A 14,615-nucleotide genomic window follows, 5' to 3' on the forward strand; every position below is an offset into this window, starting at 1 on the left:
CTCCCACAAAAACATCACCAGCCCAAGCACATTATTATTAATATTATAACAATTTATTTCAATGTTTAATCTGGGGTTCCCTTGAAGTGAAGGATGAGTGCCTTATCCTGGTAGGAACTGATGATGGTGAGACATGGAGCATGTGCTCAGTCGCTCTCGTGTCTCAGAGCACGGCCTCAGTCTCGTGTGTATACATCGAACATGCAGCCTGTCACTTTATTTACAAACCTGATACATACAATGTTTTTTTTCTCATATGTGACTTTCTCAAAATATCTGTGGCACACCCTCCTAATACCTTAAGGCACACCGCAGTGCCTTGGTTAAACAGTTGATTACAAAACAGCATTTCTCACCAAACACATCTCATGTTGTTCATCAGCAATAACACAGTGCACCCAAAACCAATGTATGTACAGTCCATTGTATATTCTTATGAAGAAAGCACTTTTAAAAATAACCTAATTTTATGTTTTTGGTACTATTCTTGTGCAAACTGTATTTTCTCATAGTGAGGTGAGTCAAAGGTTACAGGGGAGATATTGGTAGGGGAAGTAATAGGCTATTTAACTTCACAGTACTCACCTGCTTCATAGAAGAGCATCCATTTTAGCTACACAGTAAGGAGAAAATGCATGCATGGTGCACATCATGAATCAGAGGACACAAGTGGGCCAGCAGTGCACTACACAGCAGGTCAGGATGAGAAGTGAGAAGGAGCTTCATCAGTGGAATTGAGGTGGAACATTAGGAAGTTCAAAGTGAGCAAGATTTGCCAGCAGCCATATCACCCTGAAACTCACAAATGGCAACCCACTGAAGCTAAGCAGAGTACATGGATGGGAGACCTCCTGAGAAAAACTAGGGTTGCTGCTGAAGAGGTATTAGTGGGGCCAGTAGGGGATGCTCACCCTGTGGTCTGTGTGGGTCCTACCGTTCCAGTATAGTGATACGAACACTATACTATAAAAGGGTGCAGTCCTTCAGATAAGATCTAAAACCGATGTCCTGATTCTCTGTGGTCATTAAAAATCCCAGGGTGTTTCTCGAAAAGAGGAGGGGTGTTACCCTGGCATCCTGGCCAAATTTCCTCTTGGCCTTTACCAATCATGGCCTCCCAATGATCCCCATCTTATGAACTGGCTTCATTATTCTGTTTTCCTCCCAACTAATAGGTGATGTGTGACTGCTGTCGCATCATCCAAGTGGGTGCTGCACATTGGTGGTGGTGGAGGAGAATCCCCACTACCTGTAATGGAGTGGAGTGTCCAGAAAAGTGTTAAGTGTAAGGAATTATTTTTGTTAATTAGATCAAAATGGAATTTGGAGCAACAGACTGTGCTATTGCTGTTTCTTCATCTCTGCAGAAAGTGCATTTATTCATGTTGGCTCTTATTGCAAAGTGTATGCTTGTTACTGTCAGACCCAGTGATATACATTTATGATTTTAATGTTCATGGTAGTTATGTGTAGCTTTTCTAAATGAAAAGTAGTTTTGTTGTGTCCTCTGCAGGGGTTGCATCAGTTAATTAATTAAGACTGAATGTATAGAAAAGAAACTAGATGTATTTGTAACTCATTTTTGCATGAGTGCAACAGGGTACACTGAATACTAGGGATTTAAGCTTGACACTTTTAACATGGTGTTGACTAGAATTGCCAGTCTGCCAGTCTCAATAGTACAGTAACTGTACTATCTGAGTGAGTCTGAGACTTGGTATATCATGTCATGTTCAAAGTCTTCAAGAGGATTTAGTAATTCAGAGGAAATAATTTGTCATCTTGTCGACGTTAATCTTATGGGTCTCTTCAGAATTAACAGTGAAATGCCATTTTGCTTCAGGACACTAGAGGAAACTAAGGTTTAAAGGTGAGAACAGGACATGGGAATCTAGAATAAGATACACAACCATGTTGTTGAAGTCAGCACCCTAGCTTTCTTCAACAAGTAAATAGAATGTGTAACAATAGTAATGCTATTGGTGTCATATATCTTGTGGGCCGTTTTATTTGGTTATTGAAGCCCAGCACATATTTCTAATACATTAAAAAGGGGGCAACGGTTCAATCAAATAACTCAAGTCTTAGACTGTGTTAGTTTTGACAACATGCTTTGGTATCTGCTTCCTATTTTAGAGCTGGTAAATGGGAGGTGAAAGAGGTCTGGGCCTAAATGGAGCCCTCAATCAGCAGCTGACATCTTGGAAAGCTGAGGTAAACAAGAACTTCTTTTCTCTTCCTATTACTACCAGTGAAAGAAGAGCATAGCAATACCGAGGCATAAGAGTTAAGGGCATAACATTGCCTTGACAGTGAAATTCAGGATTAAATCATGATTAAATTCATGATTAAATATGGAGAGACCTACTAGTTCTTGTATCTTCAGTCCCTGCAAAATTACTTGTCCTACAGATTTCTTTGTGCATTTCAGTAAGAGCTCTTTCACAAAGCTGGAGGTCTTTGTTAGCTATAGAGATTTACTGGATTGTGGTTTTTAATTTGTGTTATCAGAAAGGTGAATAGTATTGTTAATAATGCCACATTTGGGGGAAATGTCTGTTTGAATGGGACAAATTTACCCATCAAGGAACACAGAAGTTTGGTTAAGTAGCCCAAAAGAGTATATCACTTGAGTATAAGCTTAATATATATACTGAGAATATTATTTGAATTTTAATGTCTCTCCATTTATGTACAGTAGTTGCTGTACAGTATTGATGGCCTGAGTTATATTTTCCACTCAAATGATTGGAAGGTTGCATTGATTCTTTGGAGACAATCTGATCCCTAACCCTAAACTACCCAAACCCTGATGGCATGGTTGTGTTCTAATACAGAAATTTAATTTAGGAAAAGTGATTGTTCAATGTTATCTTCACGTTGTTTTTTTCTTGCCTTTTCACCATGCAACCCTCCCACAGTACAATCTGTTGAGACCACTTCCAAGCAGTTTCCAAAAATGAAACAGTCCGCCATCAAAAAGTCTAAAATGGTCTCCATTTATTTAAATAATAGTTGCTGCAACAAAAAATAACAACAGAGCCACGTTCCTCTTTCAGCTCCCAACTGAAAACTGACTCACAGAGCTTATCCTTTGCCTTTAATTAAAGAGGGTTCTCCCCTTTTAAACACCCACAACACTCTCAAAGAACCCCTCTACATAACAGTCACATTCACCTCAATAAAAACACAAACATTAAAACAAACATCCATTACCAAAGTCAATTACATTTCACATTTCCCTGAACAATATTTGAATTCCTTATTGAAACATGGGGGTTATTATTTTAAAACACTAGTGTTCAAAAATGGATGGGAAGACCAGCTCCCCTCCAGTCCACAAGAGGGCACAATGGAAAACATGCCGGTGGCCATCTGGTTATTGCTTCAAAGGCTTTAAATCAGGCCCTGCCCCTGAATGTGGTTTAGACTGGTAAACCAAAATGAGGTGAAGTAGCTGCAACCAACAAATAACCAATAAACCATTCACAAAAAGGTAAGAATTATATTTACTTCAAAATTATAATGTAGGGGACCAGGCCCATCACATCACACTCTATAACCTGCATTGCTCTAAATGGGAATGTTGACTTAATTGCCCTAAAAGCCAAAGATTGAAAGAAATGGCATCAGCTTTTCAAACTGTTGCATTTGTTATTTAATACACTGGAATTTTAACAGATACAGCTACAATGTATTGGCTAGTCCTGACCCTTAACCTATTAAACCCTGAAACCATGCAAATTGAGGACACCATTCAACATGAAATTTCTAATGACACGATACTTGTCAAAAAATAATATTGCACCATAAGTCACACATTTTCTTTGGTTTGGCAAGATTGTTGAGTGTTTTAAAGTTAATATATTGTTGCCCTGAGGTATATTTTCAACTCAAATGAGTGGAAGGTTGCATTGATTCTTTGGAAACAATCTGAACCCTAACCTACCCAAACACTTAGCTGGGGTTAGGGTTAGGATTATTGGAAAACATTGAGGATGTTTGATGGCATGGTTGTGTTCTAGGCCAGAAAGGAAATTTAGAAACAGTCATATTTCAATGCTATCTTGATATTTTTTTCTTGCCTATATGGCTCTATACCCTGCATTGCCCTAAATGGGAATGTTGACTTAATTGCCCTAAAAGGAAAAGATTGTAAGAAAGGGCTTCAGCTTTTCAAACTATTGCATTTGGCATTTAATGCACTGGCATTTTAATAGTTACAGCTACAATGTATTGGCTATTCCTGACTCTTAAGAGTCAGGAATAGCTAATACATTGTAGCTGTAACATTGAAATATGACTGTTCCTAAATTTCCTTTCTGGCCTAAAACACAACCATGCCATCAAACATCCTCAATGTTTTCTAATAATCCTAACCATAACCCCAGCTAAGGGTAATGGGTAGGTTAGGGTTCAGATTGTTTCCAAAGAATCAATGTAACCTTCCACTCATTTGAGTAGAAAATATACCTCAGGGCAACAATATATTAGCTTTAAAACACTCAATAATCTTGCCAAACCAAAGAAAATGTATGAATTGTGCTACAATTTTATATTTTGACAAAACTCCCGTCATTCGAAATTTCGTGATGAATGGTGTTCTCAATGAGCATGGTTTCAGGGTTAAATAGGTTAACCTGTTTAACCCTGAAACCATGCTTATTGAGAACACCATTCAACACGACATTTCTAATGACAAGATACTTGTCAAAAAATAAAATTGTACCACAGGTCATACATTTTCTTTGGTTTGGCAAGATTGTTGAGTGTTTTAAAGCTAATATATGCTACTGTATATATATACAAGTGGTGTTTGGCATTTAATGCACTGGCATTTTAACAGATACAGCTACAATCTATTGGCTATTCCTGAATCTTAACCTGCAGTGAGATGGACGCATCTTATAATTTTTAATTTTGCCCTTATACATTATTCTTACAGTATATCTAAAAAATATTTTTGTTTCACCATCAAGCGATTTGTATTTGTTATGTATTTGTATGTCTTAAATGTGGTCATATATTATACAATGCACACTATAATATATGTTTTATCTGGATCATTACATACTGTAATGTACATACATTTAATAATATTGGAACATATTTAATATCAATATTAATATTAATCCTGGTCAGCTCAGAGATTTCAAGATAATTGGTTATTGAATTAACCAAACATATAAGGATACATTTACTTGAAGTAGATTTCAGAGTGGGATTGTATTTGGTTACGTTTTTCTTTAAGGCAATAACTGCATGATGTTAGCAACCTATTGACATCACCAAAATCTGTAATTATTTGAGATGCTTAGCCAAGTCTTTGGTGCAATTTTTTAATTTTTATATTTTTTATTTTTTATTCAGCATGTAAATTGTTTGCCAGTCTAAGGTTTTCTACCATTTTTTCCTGATGAACTCCTTGGTTGCACTTGCTGTATGTTTGAGGTTATTGTAATGAAGCACAGCCCAATGAGTGGATGCATTTTTGTCTGCATAATGAGGCATTTTTTCAGAAACTTCAGAATTTATTCTGATTCTTCCATCCTTAGTTACCTGACCATTAAAATTTTTTGAACTAGTTCCACTTACGATGCTATTTTACGATTTAAAACCAACCTAACCCTGCCAGGTGCTTCTTATAAGATATACATTGCACATATATGTTTTATGTATGTGCTGTACTGTATATATTTGTCCTGTGGATAAGTTGTGTGTACAGTGACTGGCAGAGCACTGAATCTGTTGCTGCATGATGCTGAATTCCTTGAAATCCACAACCAACCATATAATAATAACTGCACAGAGAATGATCAAGGCAGGGAATTATTCTGGAAGATACTCCTGTCAGAGTCTGTCGTTGTCAGCTGGCTCCTGTCTGCCCACGTCAGAGGGTGTCAGTGTGTCAGAGAAAGAGGGCTCGCCTGCGTCATGGAGATCAAGCTGTGATCTGTGTGCCTGACGGTCGTGCCCAGTGACAATTCAATCTGCGCTTCTCAGAGAATGCCACTTGAGTCTCATTTGGAGTCGGCTGGGGTGCAGTGTGCTGTAAATTTCATTTTCCGGCTAGTGACAGCTGATTCTCTCAATGTGTCCTTTTTGTGCTAAGAGCAGTTAAGCACTTAACTGCTTAAGGCTATTTCAGCACTAGAGTCCCTTGGTATTTGGTATGGAAGGTGCTTTCACAGGGCAGCAGGCATCAGGCTGAAGAACACAGCCTGATCTCTCATCAACTCAACTGTCCTCAGTCAATTTGTGTCACTCCCAGCTGTGGCAAATGTTGTCTTAGCACTCATAATGGGAGATAGAACTGTGCAGGAAGTTTGCATTATAACCTTCTTGAAAGGAATTTTGTTTTCATAAAATCAAAAGCACAGGATGACATTGACTAGGACACTTTGTGCAGCTTAAAATTTGAATAGGAAGTCCACATTTTCCTGTTTTTTTTTTTCTCTGTACTGTCTTTCAGGACCCAAAACATGTGCTGGTTGAGAATGTTTTGTTCTGTTTGTGCTCAGTTTTTTTTTACCCCCTAGCATGATGGAGTAGATGTCTCAGTGTGGAAAGAACACCTTGTTTATTTTGGAATCATACACTGCACTGGCAAATTGCTCGAGAGGGAGTTATGCTTTCTGGTGCTCCTTTTGCTTTAAACAAAGGTAGAAATAAATGCTAAGATGGATTTTCTGAAAAGATCAACAGTTCTTATCTGTGGGGATAAAATGGTTCATTCCCGGCATAGTTTCTATAAGAGGGAGTTTCGGGAAGATGTCTTCAATGGGATACTGTTTTAGCGACTGCATGGGAATATTTCATGTGCTCAAAGTGGTTGCCAGTGTTTGGGACAGTTGGCTATCTGATGTGTATTGCAATTTAGGTCATTTGTTAGCAAATGTTAGTCTGTGAAAGTGCTTTAGCATTTGAAAAACCCCTTAAAACTATCGTGGCAATGTGGGGCCAAAAACATCATAAATGAAAATGACTGAAGGAAACAAAAAAATATTTCCTGTTGTTATTTGTCCTTGCATTTTCCAATTCATGGTACGGTATAAATAATTGTGAAGTACAAATGTTAAAACTGTTCTCTCTGCAATTCAAAAACCCTGTAGTGTAAGACATTCATCGACTGATTAATCAACACAATATCTGTGCATATAATGCTTTGTCATCAATTTAGCTGATGTCTTTATCCAAGGCAAACAAATGTACATATAATAATAAATACATCAATAATGATAATAACCTAGTGATTTATAAGTATAATAAATATTGAATGTTCCAGGAACAGTAATGTTAATCAGAATATATGAAATACAGAGTGATGCAGTGGTGTGGAGTTTAACACTGCAGCCTTCCTGCTCTTGGGTCCTGAGATTGATTCCAGACTGGGGTTCCTTGTGTGAATTTTGCAAGTTTTCAATGTGGCTCTGTAGATTCGACCTGGGCAATCAGATTTTTACAACAATCCAAATGCATGCTGTGTAGTTAATTTGTCGTGTTCCCTGTGCCTATGTGTCCAGTGATCGATTGGCATCCCAGCCAGGGTGTATCCGGCCCTTTTCTGTCTGTCTGCCAGGCTGGGCATATGTGAGGTAGTTTATGTTTTCCACTTGTTTTCTGTGTGCACTGTGGCTGACAGAGCTTGATTTTTTTAAACTTGTTTTGAAGGTTGCGTGCTTGTTTTGATCAGTTACATAATGACATTAACAAAGCTTTCTTTCACAGTGGTCTTTTTATGTACTTAAACAAATTGAGAAGATCTTTAACAGATCTTTTTAAATGTACTTGTATTAATTTTGATTTGATGCATAGCCCCCACAGAGGTGAAATTAACTTGCACATTGTAGGATTTTACTTATAGTGCTTCGGAAATGTTCAAATACTTTTTATTTAACAAACAAATACCTGTAGTTCAGAATTTCCAAATATAAAATGCAAATAAAAACATACTGCACTTGAGACACTCACATTTCTCTCTCCATCTCCAAAACCACATGCAACACAGAAAATTAGGTCATCACACCATTGTTGTAACTTCTGTTGCTGCTAGTCAGGAAGCCCTTTCAGTGTATGGAATGTTCTTAACTGATACCTGTAAAAGCAAGCCAGTCAACACTTTCCACTTGTGTCTAGTGCACAGTGCCAGTAATGGCCTTTGATCTCACAGACCAGGGTTACAGATTATCAGGTACTGCGTAGGCACTTTGCTGACTTTAGTAGATGGACAGTGACCCCTCTCAAGTTTTTGCTCTTCTGTTTTTAATTCCAGAATAAACATACCCCTTCCAAATGTCAGTGTTTATTTCCATGTCATGCCTCAAGATACACTGCTCTGTACGTTCTCTCTTCAATCGATATATTTTATAACTGCTAGATATGGAAGCTGGTTACAACTGCAGGACCCTGAATTGTTGCAGGATAATGCAGAGCAGCTGCTGTACGGTGCTGTAGAAAGATAAGCAGGATCTGAGGAAAAGTCCTCTTTATTCTCTGTTATGAGCTCTTTGATCTCCTGCAGTGGCTCAAGCATGTGAGAGGGGGTGTGAGGCAATGTGGCTTGGACAGCTGTGTGGAACAGTTCTATGTTGTGTTCTTAGCCTAGTCAGAACAGTATGAAGCTCCATGCTGCTTTATGAGCAAGGGAACCTTGAGAGGGATTTTTACAAGACCAGCCTGATGAGAAACACCCCTTTGTGCCACGTATGTCTTCTGAATCCTTAATCTTCCTCCAAAGCAGGTTTGCAGGCATGACTGTTTTTGAACTGATATGACCCACAAAACAGACTGTGTATCATTCTTATACTGTACCTTACACAATAGACCACAGTGCTTTTAACTTCATTTCTCTAAGTACTTCACATCGATCCCTTTTCTGCATGTGCAATAGTATTGGAGCAGAGATCTCATGGCACCTTGGCAGCAATGCTTTGCAAGACAATATCTAGCTCAGCAGAGGCATTTAATTAGGAAGCAAAGGTTCCTGTACATATACAGAAAGTACTGTTTGGAAATTGTAATTGTCTGACTTTATATTCAAGACGTTTTGACAATGGCTTTATGGTACATAAAATAATTACTTCATAGGTCTCACATTTTCCAGTTCGTTCATCTCACACTTTGAACCACGTGTTTGTAAAGAACATTCCTCAAGCATTTTTTTAAATGTGCTTCTAGGAAAAAATATTTTAAAGCAATAGAAGGTGTGTGACTGTAATAAGCATGTTCATATTAAACTACATCTATATATTTCAAACACTTTCATTTCTGCTGCATGAAATATAATAGATTTTATGTACTGTAAACCTAATCTAAGCATTATCCATTATTAGCATGTGTTTTTTTAAAAAAACAAACTATAAATTGCAAACTGTAAATAAGAGCCTACCAAAAACAAATGGATGTGGCAATAAATGTAGCAATATCTGATAGCAGGAAGTGTCTCCAGAAACATTCATTCAGAGAAATGAGGTTTAAAAACAAAACTCACCAGTCAGGGGAAACCGTTTCCATTGACAGGAATGAGGAAGGACTTGAGCTGGTTACTGGAAAGGCCGTAGCTGCTTCTCGGAATCTGGAGCTTCAGAGATTACACAAAGTGCAATTAAGTTCCGAACCCTGAGCAGAAGTGTAAGAAGGGAATAGTTGTCATTGTGTAACAGTGAAAGTGAAAGTTACAAAACTTTCACTACTGCAGGCCCCTATGATTTTGCACCAAAACATGAGCACTAAAGAAAACCATGAAATACAATAGAAATCAATTGTCAAGAGTGCAAGTATAGAATTGCTTTCTCTTCATGAAGTTTCCTTAGCATTCCAAACAGACCCACCAGTGTCAGTCACTTGTAAGCTTGTTTAATACCTGCCCATGTCATATCTAATCAAGCCAACATTGAGAGCAAGCTTTCAAATCAAGGTTTAATTTAGCAATCTTAGATTAAGCTTGACTTCAACGGTAAATAAATTAAATTATCCAGTTAATTTCAATGTTATTGAGCATATATTGAAGGAAGTATAAGAGGGTCCTGGGGCTGACTCTGAGCAATCTGAGAAGAGCTCTCTGTGATCTTCTTCCCTACATTGGCTACATTGTGCTCTGTTTGAAATCCAGGGATCGCCTCCGGTAAGTTCCTCGGTCCTTTTTGGGACTTGAATGGATCGGTTTGTCTTGGAGATGATACATGTGGCATTTGCACCATCTTACTGACAACGTTCGTTTAACTGACTTTCCCCTTTTTTCTATACAGTTTAATGCCAAGCACTTATAATGTTAGGCGCGGAAATATGCAGCACATAAGAAGTCAATTATGAATTAAAAGCCATCCTCTCTGCATCAACACAGAGCTCTGGCACCTCCAGTCTGGTATTAAATATGACTGGCCAAGCAGTCCACACTGAGCTGCTGTGAGCACTACAGGCAAGAGCTGGTACGCTAATGTTTTTGTAGTAATCTGGTTCACCTGTAGGGGGCGCTGTGTATTGCATAATCGAGATCAGGCCATTTGGGCAGTCTCTTGCTGATAGGAATGCTCCTCACTCGTCCCTTGCACAGAGGATATTAAAAGAGATATAAGCTCACTGAGCTCTTTTTTTAGTTACTCATATGTTTCCCTTATTAATAAAAATACAAGATGTGACATTATATGAAAATGTGCTGCATATTAGAAGGAGTGACCCAATGTGAATAATTTGAACAGGTACTAAAATGGAAGACAGTTCATTTTACAGTATATATCTATACACCTTCACAAATATGCTAGGCAGATCTGTTTTAAAATAACATACCCCTGACAATCTTGTTTAAACAAGACTTAGCTGCCCTTGCCTATAGCTGTGCTGCCTTGCAGCAGCTATAGTGCATCAGCAGCTTCAAACCAGTTTCCCCATGATTGAGGCTCCTCGGTGCACTGTAGACATGTCCTGACTGAATTCCTGTCATTAGATATCCCCCATTCAGGGGGAGAGTGATTTGCAGTTACTGGTGTTTTGACTGCAGCTTTATGCATGTGGATTAATGAAAAAAAAATTAGTTTGATCTAAATTTTATTAATATTTCACCTTGACAGTTATGTTATAATTGACTTATTTAGTTCACACTTTGTAACATACAGTGTGTAACAACTAAGAGCAGGGAGCCTGCACTTATCACATTAAGATTCAATATCTGGAAATTTCTGGTAGGGCGGTGATCTGAGAATCGGAGTCAGACTTCTCAAATTTTTAGTCACAAAGAATGCAAGGAAAGATCAGACACCACACTGTCTTTCTTTAAGAGGGTAAATCATGAATCTCCTGGGTATTTTTCACTATGTACAGTACTGTGCCTACATTTGTGTGGTGCTCAAGGCCAGACCTTTCTGTGCATATACTTCTTTAGTTCAAATACTGGTGTTTATATGCACTTTGTACTTATTATTCATTTGTTTTATCATTTAATCGAGAAAGATTTAATTGTATCAATTTACTGTTTATACTGAAGCTGGTATAGCTAATTTATTTACTGGAACAGTCTGAGCAAAGTACAGTGCTAAAGAGTACAACAGCAATGCCACACATTTTACACAATTCCCTAGTTTTGAGTCCTGTGCCCTGACCCCTCCTCCACATTGTTGCTTCTTGAACATTTTATAGAATATTTCTCAGTGGTTTGTAAAACCCATCCCTCTCAACTGAAAATTAAAGGAGGAGAGAGAGGGGGTGGGGGCTAGACAAGGAGAATTACAGACTGGTGTAAAAAGCCTGGGGAAATTTTCACTTAATTTCCAGAGCTGTTTTCCACTGAGGGTGTCCCACAGCTACTCATCCAGATGGCATCTGAGTGAAATGTAATAACCTGACACTTTAAATCACAGAGGACACTTAACTCAGTTTATGCATGAGACTGTGATATTTTTCCCATAGAAATGGCTGTGCATGCTTGAGCATTTATTCCTAGCTAATTGCACTTCTGAAAAGACATACTGTAGTATCAGTGCCAGCATGTGCGATAAATAATTCTGATCAAACAAATCTTGAAATGAAGGATACTTAGTTTATTTTTCTTAAGGCATATTCACTGATGCTAACACATTTTTGATTTGAACATGATTTTGCCTTTCTGTTGAGAAAATGTTACTATTCATGTCATCTTGATTTCTTGAACCCTTTCACATTTTTTTTTGCCCTTTGAGCTCTAGTTCTGTTGATTCTGTCTGGCCACGGTACAGTTTGTTCAGTTGTAAACCACTTTCTGTGGATTAGCATGATAATAGCAAACCAAAGAGTGGTCATTTCAGCATGAAAAAAATGGTAAAATCGTAGTAAAGCACAGAGAGGTAGGGTAAAGCAAGTTATGAGCTATGCTGAAGAGAGTAAATGCATTGTTTGACCTGTGAAATTGTATTCATTTATCATATAGACATCTCTCTCTCTCCCTGGAAAACAGTTCATTCTTTAACAGAAAAAGACATTTGGAATAATAATGTAATTTGTTAAATATTGCTGACAGTGGATTTACCAAGGGCTTAATCTTCTCAGAATAATTGCAAAACTCAGTGTGACTGTTGTCTTTACGATTTAACTGTTGAAGTGGTTTAATCATCTCAGACGATCTGCCTTAAAATAAGTGCAGCATAATATTATGAAACAAGCATAATTCTATAGAAAGCGGCACTGACCAGTTCTTTCACATATTCAGCAGACTGGAAAGAAATCGTTATCCTTCAGGAAGCCATAGAAGAGAGGGTATATGACAAAAATCCATACAACTAAAAAGATTAGTAAAGGAATTACTACTGATAAATGCTGCTGAAAACACCACAGAGGTCTTGGCATTTTTTGATATTCAGGTGCTACCTAAATGAAGACTCAAACTCACATATCAGGCAATTGCTGTACACAGACCTTTACATAGGTTTTCTAGTTTTTAGAAGTATCTATGTAGGTAGTAAAAGATTTAACATTGAAAAGGCAAGTCAACATTTCTTGTTTTTAGTAAATTGTTGATGTTGGCTCAGATGTTTACTAATCGTTTTTTTTCTTTATTTTACCCATACTTGAATCTCTTGTTTATTTTCGAGTGTATCTGTATAACCGCACTCTGCATTTTTTTACTATATGATTTCCAACTAGGATCTTGTTGCAGTCATCCTTAAGGTCTTGAAAGAATATTCAGCTTGTTCATGTAATTGTCATGTGAGATGTCTGCTATGAGTGTGCACAGATTTAGTAAGGAGGCGCAAACTCCATGTACTGTAAATGTACAAGATACACTTTCTTTAGCTGCGCGTAAATATTTTTGATAATCTTTCAAAATCACTTTACAGAAACTCATGGTCTCCATAAGATCACTGTCAATGTAATGTTACTGAGGAAATCCCAAGTAAATATGGTCCTGTGACTGAGAAGCTCAGTTGTCATGGCCAACCTCATTTCTAAACGTACCTGGACCAGTAAGTGACATGGTCAGCAGTGCCATATCCCTTCTTTGGAGTTAGGGAGCATTGCATTGCATTCGTCTGAGCTGGCTTGAGACGTTCCAACCATTTTGATTCACATTGTCATAGGCAATCGGGCAAAATCACTTCTTGCCACATTTGCAGGTGTGAGGGAAATCTTATGTCAAATGGATAAATGCAAATATATATTGCCCGGTCACTTGCTGACTGCATTTGACACAAGATAGTTACTGGAGCCAGTCATGGAATAAGGTGAAGATAGGTGAAGTCTGGAATTGTCTGTGCATTCTTAGATCACACAAATTCATGAAGAATTACATGTTTTTTAAGGATCTGCACAGGGCAGTGCAGTGGCTCTGTGCCTAAGGTTCTGAGCCTGTGGCTGGAAGGTTGCCGGTTTGTATCCTGCAGCCGGCAGAGGAATCCTACTCTGTTGGGCCCCTGAGCAGTTGTATAAATGGCTGACCCTGTGCTCTGACCCCAAGCTTCTCTCCCTGTCTGTGTGTCTCATGGAGAGCAAGTTGGGCTATGCGAAAAGACAAATTCCTAATACAAGAAATTGTATATAGCCAATAAATGGATCTTTTCAAATGTAGATCTTTGTGATTATATCATAATCTAGCCAGGACACATTTCAATAGCATACTGGTTAACTAAGACCCCATTCTCCCGAACTGGCAAAGAAAAAAAGATAAGACTTGGAAAAACCTAGAAACTGAATTAGACTAGTTCCACAGCTGATAAGGCCATTGTGTTCATTTTGTCACTGCAGAACATCAGCAGTGGGAGAGCTCTCACGAAGGGACACCACTGGAGCTGTGAACAGTAAGTGATGGACAGAAAGAAGCCTGATGTATCATCTGGCAGCTGGAACAAGTTCTGTGTTCTGTGCCATCTGCACTTAAGCCAGGGTCTGCCCAGCCTTGACCGCTGTTTTGTGTGAAATGCCCTAACAGACCTGTGAAAGACCTGTGTGGGTCTAATAAAACCCAATCTTCTGGGGCTTAGACCTTAGGCTGTGAATTGAAACAGTGTCATTTTCTGGAATGGCGTGGCAAAGCTACGGATCAGATTTAGCACTGGGTAAATATTAGCAATAATTGGTTAGACAACTAAGGATTCCTAGCTGCCCTCACCAGTGTAAGAGGGATGTGGGCTGTGCTAAACATCAAGCCAGAC

At 38.3% G+C, this 14,615-nt stretch overlaps 1 long non-coding RNA gene across 1 annotated transcript in view; it reads left to right on the forward strand.

The window, feature by feature from the left end:
• Positions 1-3,420: 3,420 nt before the first annotated feature.
• The window catches only part of LOC148658678 (uncharacterized), a 35,346-nt gene continuing 24,151 nt past the window's right edge, over positions 3,421-14,615 (forward strand). The window contains exon 1 of the long non-coding RNA XR_015940569.1: positions 3,421-3,496. This is a non-coding gene — a long non-coding RNA (uncharacterized LOC148658678). The remainder of the gene's footprint in view (positions 3,497-14,615) is intronic.

The sequence above is a fragment of the Lepisosteus platostomus genome, chromosome 7 (genome assembly GCF_059453375.1).
Source record: "Lepisosteus platostomus isolate fLepPlt1 chromosome 7, fLepPlt1.hap1, whole genome shotgun sequence".
Taxonomy (NCBI): Eukaryota; Metazoa; Chordata; class Actinopteri; order Semionotiformes; family Lepisosteidae; genus Lepisosteus; species Lepisosteus platostomus.